This window comes from Balaenoptera physalus, assembly GCF_965194825.1.
Source record: "Balaenoptera physalus genome assembly, chromosome: 15".
In the NCBI taxonomy this organism is placed as follows: Eukaryota; Metazoa; Chordata; class Mammalia; order Artiodactyla; family Balaenopteridae; genus Balaenoptera; species Balaenoptera physalus.
The window spans coordinates 44,303,427-44,322,645 of record NC_138894.1 but is presented as its reverse complement, the minus strand read 5'-3'; the positions used below and the strand labels follow the sequence as shown (position 1 = coordinate 44,322,645).

Sequence of the window (19,219 nt, the reverse complement as noted above, 5' to 3'; positions counted from 1 at the left end):
ATTTAGTCCATGTTTATTAGAAGTGTAATCTTCTAAATACTTAGAAAATAACCGTGTGGAAAAAACTGCTTTGCACTGCATTCAGAAATGTGATGTGTCTTAAACTGAAATGTTTTCAAAGATTACTATTTATATCAGAAATTAAAAGATTTCTTAAGCTTTGAATAATCAATGCTACACATTAAATAGAGAAAAGATGCCATCATTACAATATTAACAGCAAGTATTACAATTTATTTGGAATTTAAACCGCACTTCTACAAATAAAGATCTTGTCTAAAATATTAAAATACATGTAAATCAAAGCAATTAAAGTAAAATGTTAAATGTTAAAATTCATAAATAAATACCACATACCAGAAATAGCTTCTCAAGGAGAGATACAGTAAAGTATGCAGGCTTTATTAATATTAGCATTCACCCAACCACCCAACAGAAGATGTCTGGATATCACCATTATGGTTTTATACTGCTCCTTTCCATTTGTGGCAGCATAATTCATTCATCTCCAAATGTTTAAAACTTCTGAAAGGACTATGCATATGTGTATGCTTGTTATCTATGAGATTATGAAATATCAACATTGGAAGAAATTGTTTCACCTTCAGGGCAGCAGACTCAAAGCAGATGAATCATGGAATAGCATATGGTATAGAAAGAAAAAAACCAATTGTCAGTAAACTAATCATGAACATGCCAGCCAAACCCAAAGACAACTATGACTTTAAACAAAACAGGGGACTTCCCCACCTACCTAAGCATCATGTCCCAGCTAGAGAGGATGATTCTGTGACAAGACATATTGTGACATGTGTGAGAGATGAGCAGCATCAGGGACCAGGTTAATAAAAAAAAGAAGACCATTACTCCCCTATGGTCTAACAGATTCCAGGCACATGAATCAGAAAAGAAACTGAAGGGTCCCACATGACTTAATGAATTGTCCATTTCATGTTAATGCCCCCAAAGGGGTCGGAGGGCAGGGGAAAGGAGAATTTAATCAACTTTATTGGTCTGGGAGACTAATAAAAGAAGGCACATTTGTTCCAAGAATTTCAAAATACTTCACAAATTAATTAATCTCTACTGAATTATGAATTACATCCAGCCCTGCCATATACCTTGATGACAAACACTGATAGTTCCCTTTTAGGGAATTCCCCCATAACAATATAACATATTATATTGTATTATATTATATAACATAATATATAATAATATAATGTGGTCTTTACTCCCTACATTCTCCCTTCTCAGGGAATTTTAGGGTCATCTTTCATATCTAGTTCTCCCCCTTGTAATAGCTTTTTTCTCCCTTCCTCATTTATTCAAAGCACCTCAAATATCTGTCCTTTTCTATTTATTTTTATCTACTAAAACTTTATACCTATACTCTTAAGCACCTCTTTCCTCATTATCCACTGATTACTAGCTCCTTATGGATACTAGCAAGGCCACTTTTATCTTTGTATCTTCAGTGCCTAGAACAATGCCAGGCACATAGGAGGTGCTAACTAAATGTTTAGAGAAAGAATCATAATTAACATCATAGGATCAAATAGTTCATAGTTAGAAGGAAACCTGGTCTAATCTTCCACTCCCACATGACATGGAAGTTCCTCTGCAGCATCCCTACAAGCATCCTTCAAGCATCCAGCCCACTCTTGAAAACTGCCAGTGACCAGAAGCTTATTACCTTACAGGAAATCTGTTCTACCACTGGAAAGTTCTAATCAATTTAAAGATCATTCTTTCATTTTTTTCATTCAACAGAAACTGAATGTTGATTATACGCCAAACACTAAACTAAATTTAGTGGCTCAAAAGTGAATCAAATATAACCCTTAAAATAGGTTAAATATAGGTTAGTAGAGAGAGGTAGGGATATAAGCAAGTAAGTGTAATAAAGTGTTACTGGTCCGATCATAAGAATACATACTGGGTAGACTTGGGGGACTGAGAAGAGGTGGCGATGCTTGAGCTTGAGGTGAAGGCTAACACCGCCTTCTAAGAACTTCTACAGTAGCCCCAGTTTCTCTTCAATAGTGCTCTTTTTAAATATTAAAAGATAATAACATAGTGGTTAAGAACATGGACTCAAATCAAAATGAAATCAGCACTGGCTCTACCTCTTACTAGCTGTGTGACCTTGAGGGAGTTACTTAACTTCTGTAACTTCATTTCCTCCTCTGAGATGAGATATAATAATATCTACTTCATACGATGAGGATTAAATTACTATTTACAAACAGTATTTAGAGTAATGTCTGGCACATAGTAAATGTCTGTAATTATAATTATTGTTATTATTCAAACATTACTCATATGTTTTCACTATACCATTTACCATCTCTGAACACATTCCTCTTTTTTAAAATCTTGTGCCCAGACTGGGCTCAATGTTAGATATGGAACACTAGACTCCAGGTGAGTTATAACCACTACAATCTTTTGTCACCTTTCCTATTTGCTCTGACTTAACAAGGATACTGTCTCCAAGATATGTGCAAGTTCCTTCAGGACTATGGAATTTAATTTGTCCAAGTCCCAAATTTGTTGTTATTTTGTGCTCTCACCACAATTATCATGAACTAACCCTCATCTCCTAATAGAAATTGCTTTTTCTATGTATGAGCACTTGTTATGTTATAAAATTACTTCTAAAAGACCACCTTTGTCGGATGGCGATGGAAAGTGCACCTGTGATAGTACGTAAAAGAGGGAACTTAAGCTGGAAAGGATTTGAAGGGGAAGTGTCAAGGCGTAGCAGGAAAGCATACATACGTCAGTAAATAACTGATATACACATGGAGATAGGAGCAGTGATTTGGGGACTGTGGATCCTGCCCACTGAGCTTGGGCATTCCTTCAGAATCTTTCTCAAAGGATGGGTGCAGCCACTAATGCATTCACTCATTCATTCCACAAATGAATATTTAGTATTTTGTATGAGCCAGGCCCTGTTCTAGGTGCTGAAGATACAGCATTGAACAAAACAGACAATGCCCTTGCCCTACCTCCCTTCAGGAAGCTTGCATTTGAGTGTGGACACAGAGAACAAAAAATAGTTTTAAAATAATGTCAGAAAGCAATAAGAACTACAGAGAAAAATAAAGCACAATACGGATGGAGGCTTTAGGAGGATGCTGTTTTAAGTAAATGACTAATAAAGAAGTAAAAAGGCCTCTCTGAGGAGATGACATTTGAGTACAGATCCTAATGAAGTGAAAGAACAAGTGATATGATTATTTGGAGAAAGGGAGTTTGAGGCAGAGAACAGCAAATGCAAAAACTCTGAGGTTAGAATGTGCCTGGGACAACTGAGGAAAGGTAGGCCAGAGTGGCTTGTGGGGAGTGAGTGAGAGGGATAGTCAGAGGATGAAATTAGCGAGGTAGTCAGGGGCCAGGTTACACTGCACGTTTCTGATGAGAAGCCATAGGGTTTTAAGCAGCAGAGAATTATAATTTATGTTTTAAAGAGGGATCAGGGCAAGAGTAAAAGCAGGGAGACCATTAGGAGGCTATTGCAGTGGTCCGGGTGAGAGAAGATGACGGCTTGAACTAGAATGGCAATGCTAGAGGAAACAGTATGTCGATAGATTTGAGACATTTTAAAGGGGACTTGCTGAAGAATTGGATGTGGCATACAAGAGAAAAACTCAAAGGTTTTTGGGCTGAGCAACTACGTTTACCGAGATAGGAAACACTTGAGGAGAAGTAAATTTAGCTTGGGGGAATCGAGGGTTTGGTGTGGACATGTTAAGTTTAAGGTGTCTATGGACATATAAGTAGAGACATCAAGTAGTCTGAAGTTCAGGGTGAAGTGGTGGCTGGAGATTATATTTGGGAGTCATCAACAATGTAAAGGTAGTGTTTAAAGTTATGGAACTGAATAAGCTCTCCTTAAAAAATGAGTGGAGAGATCATAAGGGTGGGGCCCTAATCTAATTTGACTGGTGTCCTTATAAGAGGAAGAGACACAAGAGGGCTCTCTCTTTCCATGTGCACACACAGAGAAAAGGCCATATGGCAACGAAGTAAGAAGATGGCTGTTTACAAGTAAGGCAGAGAGGCCTCATCAGAAACCAACCCTCACAACACCTTGGCCTTAGACTTCTAGCTTCTAGAACTGTGAGAAAATAAATTTCTGTTGCTTAAGAAGAAAAAAAGAAGTGGAAAGAGAGAAAGAGGTCCAAGGTCTGAGCTCTGGGACATTCCAATCTTTAGAGGTGTTAAAAGATCAGGTTAGTCCTCTATTGACACCTAGTGTGGGTACTCATTAGGATCAAGGTATGTCCATCATTTCAGATTTCCAAATGTCTTGTGTCCTAGCAGTATCCCTAACACCAGATTTTGGAGTAAGAAGGTATAAACAAATTAATAAATTAATTAATGCATTTTTATAAAACAACCTGTGGGGAAGCATAAGGTTTCCAAGTACTGGTGCCAAAGATATTCCTGGATATAGTAATGGCGATAACCAGAATTAGGGGGGGAAAAAAAGTCTGAATCTCAGGAAAAGAATATTCTAGCCCAGACAGGAAAGTATCTCCACCTGTTTCCCCAAAAAGTTAGTTCTTAAGCTCTCCAAAATGGAAAAAGCCTATGTAAGATTTGGCAGGACAAGAAGGAAAAAGGGCACCAAGATGCTGTCCTACTCCACTACAAGGAACTGGAGAATTCAACAGCTCAGAAAATGAAAAAGAGCAGACAAAGAAGCAAAGGGAGACACCTCCAGAGCACATCTGAGTTTGAGAAGAGATCCACAGGATGAATAAATGAGAGAGCCCATGGGATTTCCCAACATTGTTCCAATTTTAATGTCATTCCTTGTGCAGAAGATGACTAAGGCAAAATAGGAACTGAAACTTTTCCTTTTCTCTGATACCCTGTCAGACAGGAAGTATCTTCCTTGCTAGTTCTGCTCTGACCATGTTTCTTCCTATTGCTTTTATAATTTTTTCCTTCTCATTTTCTTCAATAAGCTCATAACCAGAGAGGTGTGCTTTCTCTTTAAGAAACTAAGAAATGATTCCCATGATATTCAGATGGTTCTTCAAATTGGTTTCTCTTAACCTTATGTTGAGTACTTAATTAGAAGTGAAATGGAACTGGGAAAAGAAAGAGAAAATTTTACCAGATGACATCACTAAGCAAAACAAAACTTAAGCAACCACAAGAATCCACAAGAATCCGAGTTTCATTCACTCAGTAGATCAAAAATATGCGAGTGCCTCCTATATATGCCAAGTATACAGACGGGGATACATTGGTGAATGATGCAGGCATGTATTGGTAGACTATGCGTAGAATACGGCGGAAAATCTCATCTCAGAGAAGTGGAGATTTTGGTTAAGACAGATGACTGCTTCCTAGAAGAGGCAGTTTAGTAGCCATAAAGAAGAGAAATATTACATCATACATCATGTATTGACCGATACATCATGGTCTCAAGTATTGAAGAACTGGTGCAGTAAATAACTGTGAATGAGCTATTTTATAATGGTGATCACAGCAATTTAATTGAATTCAGTATTCTCACTGGCTAAGGAAACTCCCCCCCAGATCATGTGATTATTATCACATCTGGGGAGAAGTGAAAAGTAAAGGCATGCAGGATCAGTACTAGAAATCAACACTGGGTGATAGGTTCAATCCATCATTTAAGAGGTAAGTCATGGACAGGCAGCCAAGACTGATCCCATGAAATCATCAGGAGACGTGGGAGACAGCAGGTGCTAAACACTACAATCCAGAGAGGCAACAAAGTATTATGACCCTTGGAGTGAATTCTAGGGTTGAAGCAAATATTTAAAGTATCAATATTATAAACCATTCCTCTGGAGGCCCAGTGAATTTGCATCAGGCTGAGACCCAATACCTCCCTCAACCCTGCCCCCCAATCCAATCCATGGGATAAATTCTGGAGAAACTCAGAACTATAGACAGACAAACAATTTTACATTGAGGAAATCTATAATGAAAGGTAGGGTCACTGATTATTTTAACAGATAACCTGCTGGAAGAGAGATAACATGTTTTCTGTAATTTATTCCTTCATTCAGCAAACATTATTGAGTATACAGGGAAATCATGCCTGACTAATCCATTAAAGTAGAGAGACAAAAGTGAATGTAGTTAAGACAAGAATAAGAAAAAAAATTTAATTGACTCACTATAGGGAATTGACTAAGGAAAAGAAACAAAAGGACAAGAAACAAACAGATATTTTTTTCTAGATAGAGAAGTGCTAACAATGGGGTTTCCCAAAGATTTCTGTGATGTTATTCAACATATGGAACAGATACATTCCTGGAAATTTGCCTGCTAAATCTATTTCAAATTACAAAATCTCATCTTCTCAGTTATTCTCAGTATAAAATGAGTGATGCTACATTTTAATCCCTAATGTAATTTTAAATCCAGCTCTTTTATATATATGTATATATATAAAATAATTACATAAAATAAAAGTGATTGTTCTTAGAAAATACAATATTTTATGAAATTCACAAAAGAACATGGTACAAAGGTAAATCTTGTACTTGCCAGTAGTTTTAAGGATCTAAAGGATAAAAACTGTGGTAAGAAATGAACAGGACAGCACATTACTTTTGTACAAAATCTTACAATTTACAGAGGACTTTAATACACACCATCTCTATAATTCATATGAAATGCCAGTACAACTCTGGTACATAGTAAGTACATAAGTCAAAAAATAATAGTAACAAGGTTAATCCTCATACTAATTCACAATCAGAGGGGTAAAGCAACTAACCAAACGTCTCATAATTAGTGGAGAAGTAGAGACCAAGACATAGGACAAATCCTATGTCCCCCGCAACCGGCCCGCTTAGGAACTAATATCCTTTAACTCTCACTCAGTTGATTTCCATGCAGTAGCCCATCGGGTTTTCTTCTCTCCAGCTCCTTCTTCAACCTAAACCAGCTTCCCTCTAAACCAGTGGTTCTCAAGTGTGGGGATGATTCTGGCCAGCAGGTGACATTTGGCAATGTCTGGAGACACTGTGGTTGTTGCACCTGTATATGTTAGCCAGTTCCATGGAGGCTCACCTGAACAAAGCACCTGTAAACGAGTTGCTGTGGAAGCAAAGGTGTTTTCCATGTCTCCAACAAGCAGATGATTTGGAAGCTTCTCAAAATCTAATCAACACTTTTCTCATAAAGAAAAGGTAACAAATGAGGACCAGGTCAGATATTTTAAATGGAGTGGTGGGCAGTGCACAGTTCAGATCAGAGCCTGGAGGAAGCCTGTACCAAATGTCTGTAACTCTGTTCAGGGATATGACTCTGATAACTAATGCCAGTTGTCAAGAAAGAAAAAGCCCAAGGGCAAGTCAGAGCCCTAACCATAGCCTGATAGAAATATCCTGTAAGAACACCTCCTTGCTTTTGTTCTAATTCTCGGCTCACCAATCAGCCTTCTTATCTATAATTTAATCCCTTGAGTAATTCATCCATCAGGTGGGGGGCACTGAAGCTATGAATATATATTTGATAACCCAGGAGTTCAGAGTAAAGAGGAGAGGGCTTAGAATTAGGCCTTGAGGAACCCTAACATTCAAGGACAGGGGAAAGAAGCATAGGCCTGAAAAGGACACAGAGAAGAATGCTGGAGAGGTAGGAAGAATATTAGAAGAGCAAAGTGTCATCAAGAACTAAAAGAAAAAAGTATTTCAAGAACACTGGAGTGGTCAGTAGTGTTGAATCCTCCTGTGTATTTAAGATGATGCTTTAAAAAAAAAGTCTATTGGATTTAGTGATACAGAGGGTTTTTTGTAATCTCAGTGTAAAAGGTTTTCCGTGTAATCATGAGAAAAGTATAGCTGAAGTTGGTTAAATGCTGAGTGAGCAATAGAGAAATGGAGACTCCAAACAGAAATTCTTTTGAGAAATTTGATTCTGAAGGAAATGGATAAGACATGGTGGTACCTGAGATGAATACTAATTGTGTTTATTTGTTTAAATAGAAAAGAGTAGAGCCTATTTAAGTTGACCAGGACTCTCAAGGAATTCCAAATAGCAAAAACAATTGTGAAAAAGAAGAAAGTTCTCACACTTCCTGATTTCAAGACATATTATAAAGCCACAATAATCAAAATAGTACGGTACTATCAAAAGACAGATCTACAAGCCAATGGAACAGAATAGAGAGCCCAGAAATATACCCTCACAAATATGATCTTCAAATGATCTTCAACAAGAGCCAAGACCACTCAATAGGGAAAGAACAGTCTCTTCAACAAATGGTGCTGGGAAAACTGGATATCCACATGCAAAAGAGTGAAGATGGACCCTTACCTTACACCATACACAAAAATTAACTCAAAATGAATTAAAGACCTGGACTCAGACCCAAAACCATAAAACTCCTTGAAGAAACCATAGGGGAAAAGCTTCATAACGTTGGATTTGAAAATGATTTCTTAGATATGACACTAAAAGCAAAAATAGACAAATGTGACTACATAAAACTTTAAAACTTTTGTGCATCAGAGGACACAATTAACAGAGTGAAAAGGCAACCTACAGAGTGGGAGAAAGTATTTGCAAATCATATATCTGACAAGAGATTAATATCCAAAATATACTTTTTAAAACTCCTATAACAACAACAAAAAAAACCAAAAAACCCAATTAACAAATGGGCAAAGGACTTGAATGGACATTTCTCCAAAGATGATATACAAATGGCCAACAAGCATATGAAAAGATGCTCAACATCACTAATCTTTAGAAAAATGCCTATCAAAACCACAATGAGATATCACCTCATACCCACAAAATAGCAACTATCAAAAAAAAAAAGAACACACAAAAAAACAAAAAACAGAAAAATAACAAGTGTTGGTGAAGATATGGGGAAACTGGAACCCTTCTGTACTGTTGGAGGGGTTGTAAAATGGTGCAGCTATGAAAAACAGGAGGTTCCTCAAAAAAATTAAAAATAAAACTATCATCTGATTCAGCAATCCCATTTGTGGGTATATAAGCAAAAGAAATGAAAGCAGGGTCTTCAAGAGCTATTTGTACACCCATATTCACAGCAGCATTATTCACAATAGCCAAGAGAAGGAAACAATCCACATGTCCAGCAACAGATGAATGGATAAACATAACATGGTACATACATCCAGTGGAATATTATTCAGCGTTAAAAAGGAAGACAATTCTGTCACATGCTACAACATGGATGAACCATGAGGACATTATGCTAAGTGAAATAAGCTAGTCACAGAAGGACAAATACTGCATGGTTCCACTTACATGAGGTAGCTAAAATAGTCAAACTCATGGAAGCAGAGAGTAGAATGATGGTTGCCAGGGGCTGGGGGTAGGGGTGAACGGAGTTGTCATTTAAAGGGTTGAGTTTCAGTTTTGCAAAATGAAAAAGTTCTGGACATGTTTCACAACAATGTGAATATACTTAACACTACCAAACTGTACAGTTAAAGATGTGTTAAGATGGTAAATTTTATGTGTTTTTTACAATAAAAATTTTGTTTAATTAAAAAATTTCAAGTTTGGGACTTCCCTGGTGGTCTGGCGGTTAAGACTGCGCTCCCAATGTAAGGGGCCCAGGTTTGATCCCTGGTCAGGAAACTAGATCCCACGTGCCGCAACTAAGACCCAACACAGCCAAATAAATAAACAAACATTTAAAAAAATTTTTAAGGTAACTGGAAAGGTCCAGTTGACAGAAAGGATTATTTTTAAAAAGCAGGTATCTGTGGCAAAAACTGTTTCTAAGCATTTTAAATATATTAACTTACTTAATTCTTATAATAAACCTATGAGTTAGGTATTTTTATATTCATTTTATAGTTAAGTGAACTCTGGCACAAGCAGGTGAAGTAACTTCCCCAAAGTCACACGGCTAATAAGCCAAGATTTGAAACCAAGAAGAATGGAGCAGTTTGCACTTTCCACCAGTAAGAGAAGGGACAATCATGTGGGGTTCTGAGAAGGCCAGAGGGAATGGGATCCAACTCTATGCCAGAGGCTCCCAAACTTTCTCAGTTCATGGCACCCTTTGTGTCTCAGAAATTTTTATGGTTCCTAGTCCAAAAGAAATAACAGAATTCAAACAATTTAAGTATTTATATCCCAAAAACTTGGTAGCCATTTGAAAACATAACACACAGAGATTGAAAGAAAAATATTTTTATTTAATTCCTAAATAACCACATTACTTACTAATGGGATGTGTGCACTATTAGAAGTTGGGCACTACACAACTTCTCAAACCTTGGAATCAGACTGGAAACCCTAACCCTCATTGTGTTCTATGTTAATTCTTGTGTGGTACTTGCTTTTTATCACAGCAAGCTCTAAAAAACCAGCTTCATATAGATATGACCTCCTCAAAAGGAATTTAGTGTGTTCTAATGTTGAAAATCTGCTCTACCTGGAGCTACTTGTTTGTGTAGAATCCAGCAGCAGTCTTGTGTTTTTCTTGAAATTTTAAAATATCCTGCAGGACTCCTGTGAATTCACTGCAATTCCCAGGGTGCATCAGTGCACAGTTTGAGGACTGTGGGTCTAGGTGGAATGCTTGGCTTTAAACAGGAGTAGAGATTGTTCCTCTATTATGGCAGAAGGATGGATACAGATAGAGATTTATATGTTTGGCACACAGTGGCAACTGAGATCTCACAATTCAACCTAGGATTCTACTTAGACCAAGGGGACTACCAAATGATAGGTACTTCACTGTGGAAAGCCACTGTGAATATTTTACATTCAACACTATTTTATAAGAAGCATAGTTGCAGCTGCCTTTAATTTCATAGTCACTTAAGTAGTATAAATGCTAACCTAATAGTTTTATTTTTTAACTTTATTTTTAAAAATAAGGGGTATAAATCACAATTTGGCAAAAGCACTTGATGTGTTTTCTCTATCAGCTATTTTGGCATATCTATAACATAATATTCTCAAATATCATGAATGTAAAGTTGCTGGGTTCTCACACCCAACCATATATACTGAGTTTATATGTACATTTCTAATTGGCACATTCCAAACTGTGCATCTAATACAAACTTCTAAATTTGAAGTAGGTCATATTTTAAGTTTTTATATAAAAATTAAGTACAAGGACTCAAATATAATGCACTAAAAGTCTTCTCATTAGCTAGCTATCGATGTAAAACTTTACTCTCCCTTTATAAAGTACATACATGTCTGGCATGTGTTTGTTTCCATTTTGTAAAATACACATGAAAATCAATGAGAGTCATTAGATTACTCACAGATTTTGAACTCATTTAGCTTTAAACATATTTACTATTAACTATAACTGGATATATGGAGGAAATTCATAGTCCGGAACTGGCTTCCTTTGTGGCAAAATACCTTGAAGCTTCCAAAACATTATTAGACCCAAATGCCAAGGGCAGAGGCAGGGAATTATGAGTTTCTTCAAAGAAATGTTTTTAAATGAAAACAATTAATAAAAGAAAAGAAAGGACCATTTATGAAAAGAACAGGAAGGAAATGCTGATTGATGACACAAAGATACATTATTATGAAGAAGATAAAAATTTTCTTTGTGTCATAACCGTGTTCTAAAACTGGGTCCATATATTACTGTATATTTAAGAGTAAATAGCTAACGTACTGATGAATTATCATAGATCATCAAACTTTGGATTGAATTAGTCAAGATACAATGTAAATTTTCTTTCTATTTTTCCTGGAAAGGAATGATTTTTTTCCCTAAAAGAGTAATTATTAGGGCATGATATTAAACTGGCTAGCTGAACATTAAGATTACTCAGGTATAGTACTGTGTGTATGCAAACATACAGATACGCATTCTTATTCTTAATATAAACCTTTGTGGGTGTGACGGCCATGGGCATGCATCACTCAGAGCTCCTTCAGGAGGAACGAATGCTGGGAACACAGTTGACTGACCAAGACCAAATATTCCCTAGGTGGCTAGTAGCCAATGGCTGAGCCTGGTGTGGCACTCGTCCAACAGGGGACTCCTCTAATAAGCAGCTGTGACTCAGGGACTCTCCTGTGGCTGAAATTTTCTGAGCACCATGCTGCAGCCTGAGGCTCCTTATACCCAGTCCTTTCTCCTCATCGCTCAGGGCTCAGACCAGCATCACAGTCAAAAGGCTCTTCTACCTGCTTCCTTCCCCTTTATCTTTCACATCTCCCCATAAATCACTTGCTGTTCTAGTACTATCTTGACATCTGCTTCTCAGAAGCACTCTGGCCACGTTTAAAAAGTATTTCAATTAAAGAAATACACATATAAATTGTTAAAATGTCAAAGAATACTTAAAATTAAAGCAGCTGTTTACTGTCTTATCCCACCACAGCCTCTCATCCCACTGTCAAATATAACCATTTCAACTCTTGGTAATTTCTCCTGGTTCTACCATCATGTTTCTAAATACGTTGTGTCACTTAGAACTGCATTCAGGTGCACGTAATAGAAACCTTAAAAAAAAAGTCATTACTTAACCGAATGGAAGTTTGTTCTTCCTCACAGAACAAGAAATATGGCCTTAAGCAGTCCATGGCTGAAAAGACAGCTCCATGACATCAATAGGTACCAGGAACCTACTTTTCATCCCCTTTCCCTTTATTAAGTGGTTTTTGGTTAACATTCCTCCAGCAACTAATTCTTCCCTTTTCTGCATCGACTGTACTACTCCCATTAGCTTACCAACAGGAATAGATGTTATTTCTTGCATCTAAAAAAAGAAACAAAAACCTCTTTTAACCCCACCTCTCTCTCAAGCTCCTGACTTATTTCTCCATTTTCCTTTATAACGTAATCCTTTCTGATGTTTTAAAGCCCTAATTTCTTTCCTCCCATTTTCCCTTAAATACATTCCAGTCAGGCTTCTGCCCATACCATCTATTGACCCTGCTCTAATCTAGGTCACCAATGACCTCCATGCTACTCCATCCGATAGTCAATCTCAGGCAACTTGTTACTGGTATGCTACATACCAGCAACACTCAACTTTCTTCCTGAAACCTAGTTTCCAGGGCACCACATTCCCTTCAGTGTGCTCTACCTCTCTGGCTACTCCTTATTCGTCTCCTTTCTCCATCTCTCCCGTTCTCTCTCTCCAATCCCCAACGCTGGAGCACCCCAGAGCTCTGCCCTTCTGCCTCCTCTAGTTCTCTATCTACACGCACTCCCTTGGTGATCTTCACTGATTTCTTGGCTTTAATACCATCTCTGTTGCTGCCTCCCAAATTTCTCTCTCCAGCCCAGGCCCTTCTCTAAACTACACATTCCTATAACCAATTGTCTACTGACTTCTCTACTTGAGTATCTAACAGGCATTTCAAACACTGACGTCAAAAACTGAGCTCCTGATATTTCCCTCAAAAATGTCTCTTCTCAGTCTTTGCCATCTCAGTAAATGGCCATTCTTCCAGTTGCTCAGAAATTTCTCCTATATTCCGTATCTGATCAATCAGCAGAATCTGGCCACTTCTCACCACTTAACCGCTCCATGCGGTCAAAACCACCATTATGGCTGTTCACCTGGACTGTGGTAACAGCCTTCTGATTGCCCTGATTTGATCTTCGCTTCCTTCAATGCGTTCCCATCACAACAATTGCCAGAGTTATCCAATTAAAAAGTAAATCAGATCAAGCTCCTCCTCTGCTCAAAAGCCCCCAAGGGTTTCCCATCTCACTTAGAGTAAAAGTCAAGTCCTTTCAAAGGCCTGGAAGGCCCTTATATAACTAGTGCCTCAGCTTCTCTCTGATCTCAATTCCTACTACTCTTCTCCTTGCTCATCCCACTCCAATCAGATCAACTCTTTGCCGTTTTTCAAACATGCCACGTATACTTCCATCTCAGGGCCTCTGTACCTGCCTTTCCCTCTGCCTGGAACCCTCTTCTCCAGATACCTTCCATGGTTTGCTCCTTTATGTCTTAATCACACGAGGTCTTTCCTGGTCACCAGATATCAGGCCCATCCTGCCCTACCATCCCCCACATATACTTCCTATTTTTCTTGCTTTATTTTTCTCTTAACAGTTTTTATTACTTTCTTACATACTCTAAATTTTACTTATCAATCCCTTCTTGATTGTCTGCCCTAATAGAACTTAAGCTACATGGGAACAGGGATAATGGTCATTTTTGTCTGTTTTATTCACTGGCATCCCTAGCAATGAGAATTCTATTTGGCATATAGTAGGCACTAAATATATATGTCCCTTGAGTGAAAGAATGGTCAAAAGCAGGGCCCTGTCCCTTCAGGAATATTTCAGATCCAGACTGGAAGAGCAGAAGCTGAAAAGCCACATCCCAGTTGAGTCTGGTGTGACATTATATATTTATAAAATAAGTACATATATTTTATATGTAAAAATACATTTAAAGTATGCAATATTCCTACAATATTTTGTTTTGTGTAAGCTGTTACTGGGTCAGTGGGTGGAAATTTTACTGTAAACTTCTTAAATGAACACTAATCTCTGGGCATGCTCCATAGCACACATGAGAATTTCTCATACAGAAAAATGAGCAATAGAGGAATTTCAAATGCCTCAGCCTGGGGAAGACATATTTTTGGATAGGGGCAGTGGTCTATGGAAAATAATACCACTAGTTTGAACAACCTACTCTGCCCTCATAGCAGGCAGTGAATGGCAGTGCTTTGTGGAGCCACTGGAAGCCCGAGGCAAAAGGAAGAGTCAGTAAAACAGTGCAATATTTATTTAAAATTCTGATATTTTGCTCATTATAGGTCTTTTGAGGGGCATTAATTCTGATTTTTAAATGTTGTACAAAAATATGACTTAAAAAAAGTAAGCTTCCTTGTAAGTCCTACCAGGAACCTCTGCTTACTTTGGCCAGAACTGCCTCATTTTGCCACTCTGAACAATAGGGTCTGTTCATAAAGAAAAATGGATACTGGACAAGCAACTAGCAATGTCTTCCATATATGTTATTTCTTTTTTTTAAATTTATTTATTTATTTATATTTTTTTGGCTGTGTTGGGTCTTCGTTTCTGTGCGAGGGCTTTCTCTAGTTGCGGTGAGCGGGGGCCACTCTTCATCGCGGTGCACGGGCCTCTATCTCGGCCTCTCTTGTTGGGAGCACAGGCTCCAGACGTGCAGGCTCCGTAGGTGTGGCTCACGGGCCTAGTTGCTCCGCGGCATGTGGGATCTTCCCAGACCAGGGCTCGAACCTGTGTCCCCTGCATGGGCAGGCAGACTCTCAACGACTGTGCCACCAGGGAAGCTCCATATATGTCATTTCTTGATTTAGTCATTACTTACTGTTTTTTTTTCAGTAAAATTTAATTATCCTATATCTCTTATTATCTCTTATTCAATATTATTATTATTAATTCTCCTAGATCAGATTAGATATCAGATCTATCAGTTCCTTTTCTTCCCTCCCTCCAATATCCCTAGGAGAACCTTCTGTCCCCTGCCCCAATTTGGACCAGCTGCTACCTAGGCCTAAGGCACAGTCATCCTAAGATTTCTCTTCATTTCTTTCCTGTGTAAGATCCTCTGTTTCCTGGATCCTAAGAAATCTTGCTTCTTGGTTCACTCTACTGCTTTAGGGCAGCACATCTTCCATTAACTTCCTGAGAAAACGTCCATGGCAGGTAGGTAAGATTTTTCGAGAGCTAACTAGCCTGAAAATGTCCTTGCTTGAATGGCAATTTAGAATTCTAGGCACAGAATTCTAGGCTAAAAGCTCTTCCCTTCAGAATTTTGAAGGCGTGATTCCACAGTCTTCTAACTCCTTGTATTGCTGTTGAGAAGTCTGATTCCCATTCCTTTCTACGTATCTTGTTTTTCTTTTTTTACTGCAAAAGCTTTCTGGATCTTCTCTTTATCTTTGGTTTTCTAAAATTCACAAAGTATGTCGTGGTATTAGTCTTTTTTCAACCACTGGGTCCTTTCAAACTGGAAACAAACATCCTCCAGTTCTGGAAAATTTTCTTCTATTATATTTTGTTTGTTTGTTTCTTCCCTCCTGTTTTCTATCATTAGTAAGATATTGGACCTTCTGGCCTGATGCTCTAATCTTCTTATCTTCTATTGCCTATTGTTCACTATGTCCTTTAGTATACTCTGTTCTGCATTATAGGGATATTTTAACTTTATCGTTCAATTCTTCTATTAATTCTTCTATCTATGCTGTCATATTTTTTAAATTTATTTTTATTTTTATTTTTATTTTTGGCTGCGTTGGGTCCTTGTTGCTGTGCGTGGGCCTTCTCTAGTTGCGGCGAGCAGGGGCTACTCTTCGTTGCGGTGCACAGGCTTCCCACTGCAGTGGCTTCTCTTGTTATGGAGCACAGGCTCTAGGCATGCGGGCTTCAGTAGTTGTGGCACATGGGCTCAGTAGTTGTGGCTCATGGGCTCTAGAGCACAGGCTCAGTAGTTGTGGCGCATGGACTTAGTTGCTCCGCGGCATGTGAGATCTTCCTGGACTAGGGCTCAAACCCGTGTCCCCTGCATTGGCAGGTGGATTCTTAACCACTGTGCCACCAGGGAAGCCCTATGCTGTCATATTTTTAATTCTCAAGAGCTCCTTTCCTTTTTCCTGAGTATTCCTTTTTCAAAAATAGCATCCTATTCTTGTTTCAAAGATGCAAGAACTTCTCTTATTTCTCTGTGGGGATTAATTTTAATTCCCTGAATTTAGTTCTGTTTATTGTACTGTCCCTGATTCTTTTTCTTTTCTGTTTGTTTTAGCCTCAGACTCATAGATCTTAGATTTACAGATGGAGATTTCCTTGAAACTACTGTGGATCTCTGGCTCCCTGGTTATATTTATTTATTTTTTAAATAGATCTTTATTGGAGTATAATTGCTTCACAATACTGTGTTAGTTTCTGTTGTACAACAAAGTCAATCAGCCATATGCATACATATATCCCCATATCCCCTCCCTCTTGAGCCCCCTCCCACCCTCCCTATCCCACCCCTCTAGGTCGTCGCAAAGCATCGAGCTGATCTCCCTGTGCTACGCAGCTGCTTCCCACTAGCTATCTATTTTACATTTGGTAGTGTATATACGTCGATGCTACTCTCACTTCGCCCCAGCTTCCCCCTCTCCCCCACAGTGTCCTCAAGTCCATTCTCTATGTCTATGTCTTTATTCCTGCCTGGCCACTAGGTTCATGAGTACCATTTTTTTTTTTAGATTCCACATATATGTGTTAGCATATGTTATTTGTTTTTCTCTTTCTGACTTACTTCACTCTGTATGACAGACTCTAGGTCCATCCACCTCACTACAAATAACTCAGTTTCGTTTCTTTTTATGGCTGAGTAATATTCCATTGTATACATGTGCCACATCTTCTTTATCCATTCATCTGTCAATGGACATTTAGGTTGCTTCCATGTCCTGGCTATTGTAAACAGTGCTGCAATGAACACTGTGGTACATGTCTCTTTTTGAATTATGCTTTTCTCAGGGTATATGCCCAGTAGTGGGAGTGCTGGGTCATATGGTAGTTCTATTTTTAGTTTTCTAAGGAACCTCCATACTGCTCTCCATAGTGGTTGTACAAATTTACATTCCCATCCCTGGTTATATTTAAAAGTGAGTCTCCAAAAAATTGATTGGAAGCTTGGTGTGTATCAGGAGGCTTGTTAACTTGGGCTTCACTGTAAGGACATTTGTTGGCACATCTACATTTTCAAAGGGAACTACCAAATATCAGTATCTATAGGCTTTGCTCTGGGAGTAATAATCTATTTTGTCAGAGAAGGGTCTTCTAAATAAGTTACATTGAGATATAAGCCTCGGTGCTGGAGGGGGTAAGGAGTTGGGGAAGATCTCACCATTCCAGATACAGACTCTTACTTAATCCCCTTATTTTCAGTCTAGCCACTTTACTTCTACTCTGTGCTTAGAATCTTCAAGTCCAGAAACCCCCTAGTTTGGTGTTTCCAGAAAATAATTATCCCATTTCATTTGTTCTTTGTAGAAACCACCTCTGGTTTTCATGTTTTAGCCTACATCCCACTGCCAGGCTAATCTCTGTGCTTTCTCTAAATTCTTATTATCTTTTTAACTTGGTGTCATACAACTTAGCACTCACTAGTGTCCTAGTGATTTTACGTGTCTGTTTTCCTTGACTAGGTTATGCTGGCAACTCAGCCCACACTTTACACATCTTTAGTGCCTCCTGCAATGGTGGCAGTCAGTAAATACTGTGTGGTGGGTTTTGTATAAATAATATGCTATTACTAATAGTTGTAACTTAAAACCATGGTTTGTCAATTATTATTTTATGAGGAAATCAAAACTGATTTTCACACAGTTTGATGAAAGATCAGGTAACGATGCTATTCATTCTACAACTGAGGAAGTTATAATAAAATAAGTTCCTTAAGGTCACAGTTTATCTGTGATATGCTTGGAAAATAATCTCTACTTTTACATAGCCTGTCAAGTAATTCATTACAAGAATTTAAAAAGAAAACTATCTTTTCTTGGCATTTTAAAATTGTATCTGGAAATGTCGAATAAGTATAGAAAGAAATCAGGGTAAAGATGACTATATCATACTTTTATGCTCAAATGTACATATATGATTCAAATAATTTAATCTAAAATCAATATATATGAAGTTACATCTATCTTAATGATAATACTACTTTTAACTAATTATGCAGTAATCTGCAAATGTGAATGTGACTTGAAGCACAATTTAAGGAATTAAAATATTCCACCGCAGCAGTGTACAATTTAATAGTATCTTAATGCCGAAACTATTATTCCCTAAGAACAGTTCGGAAAATGGTTTAAGAAATTCAAAGCAAAAAATTATTAAACACTTTCTCATAATAAAATAATATTAGTAGATCAAAAAAACAGTGAGAAATATATGTGATACACTTTTAATTCATTTCAAACTAGTAACAGGTACAGTCTGAAAAACCAACTTCAAAAGAAAATTTTCATATAGAACATATGTATAGTTAAGTCTCGATTTATAAACTGTTCTGAATTCACAAATGGAAGGAATTATTTTTTAAATGGTACAATTTATAGGTCATTGAATCACTGAGTCAACAACATGAACTAAGCTTTGATACTGATGATAACCTATCAAAAAAAAACCCTTGTTATTCAACAGAGGGAAAAATCCAGGCTCAGATTGCATCCTCTGAAATTCTTTATGTTGTTGTAGTTGCATCGCTAATTCCTGAACAATTGA

The 19,219-nt window shown here is 37.8% G+C and overlaps 1 protein-coding gene across 29 annotated transcripts in view; it reads right to left on the bottom strand.

Annotated features, from left to right (window-relative positions):
* The window catches only part of WDPCP (WD repeat containing planar cell polarity effector), a 420,975-nt gene that overhangs the window by 282,982 nt on the left and 118,774 nt on the right, over nucleotides 1–19,219 (bottom strand). The window lies entirely within an intron of this gene.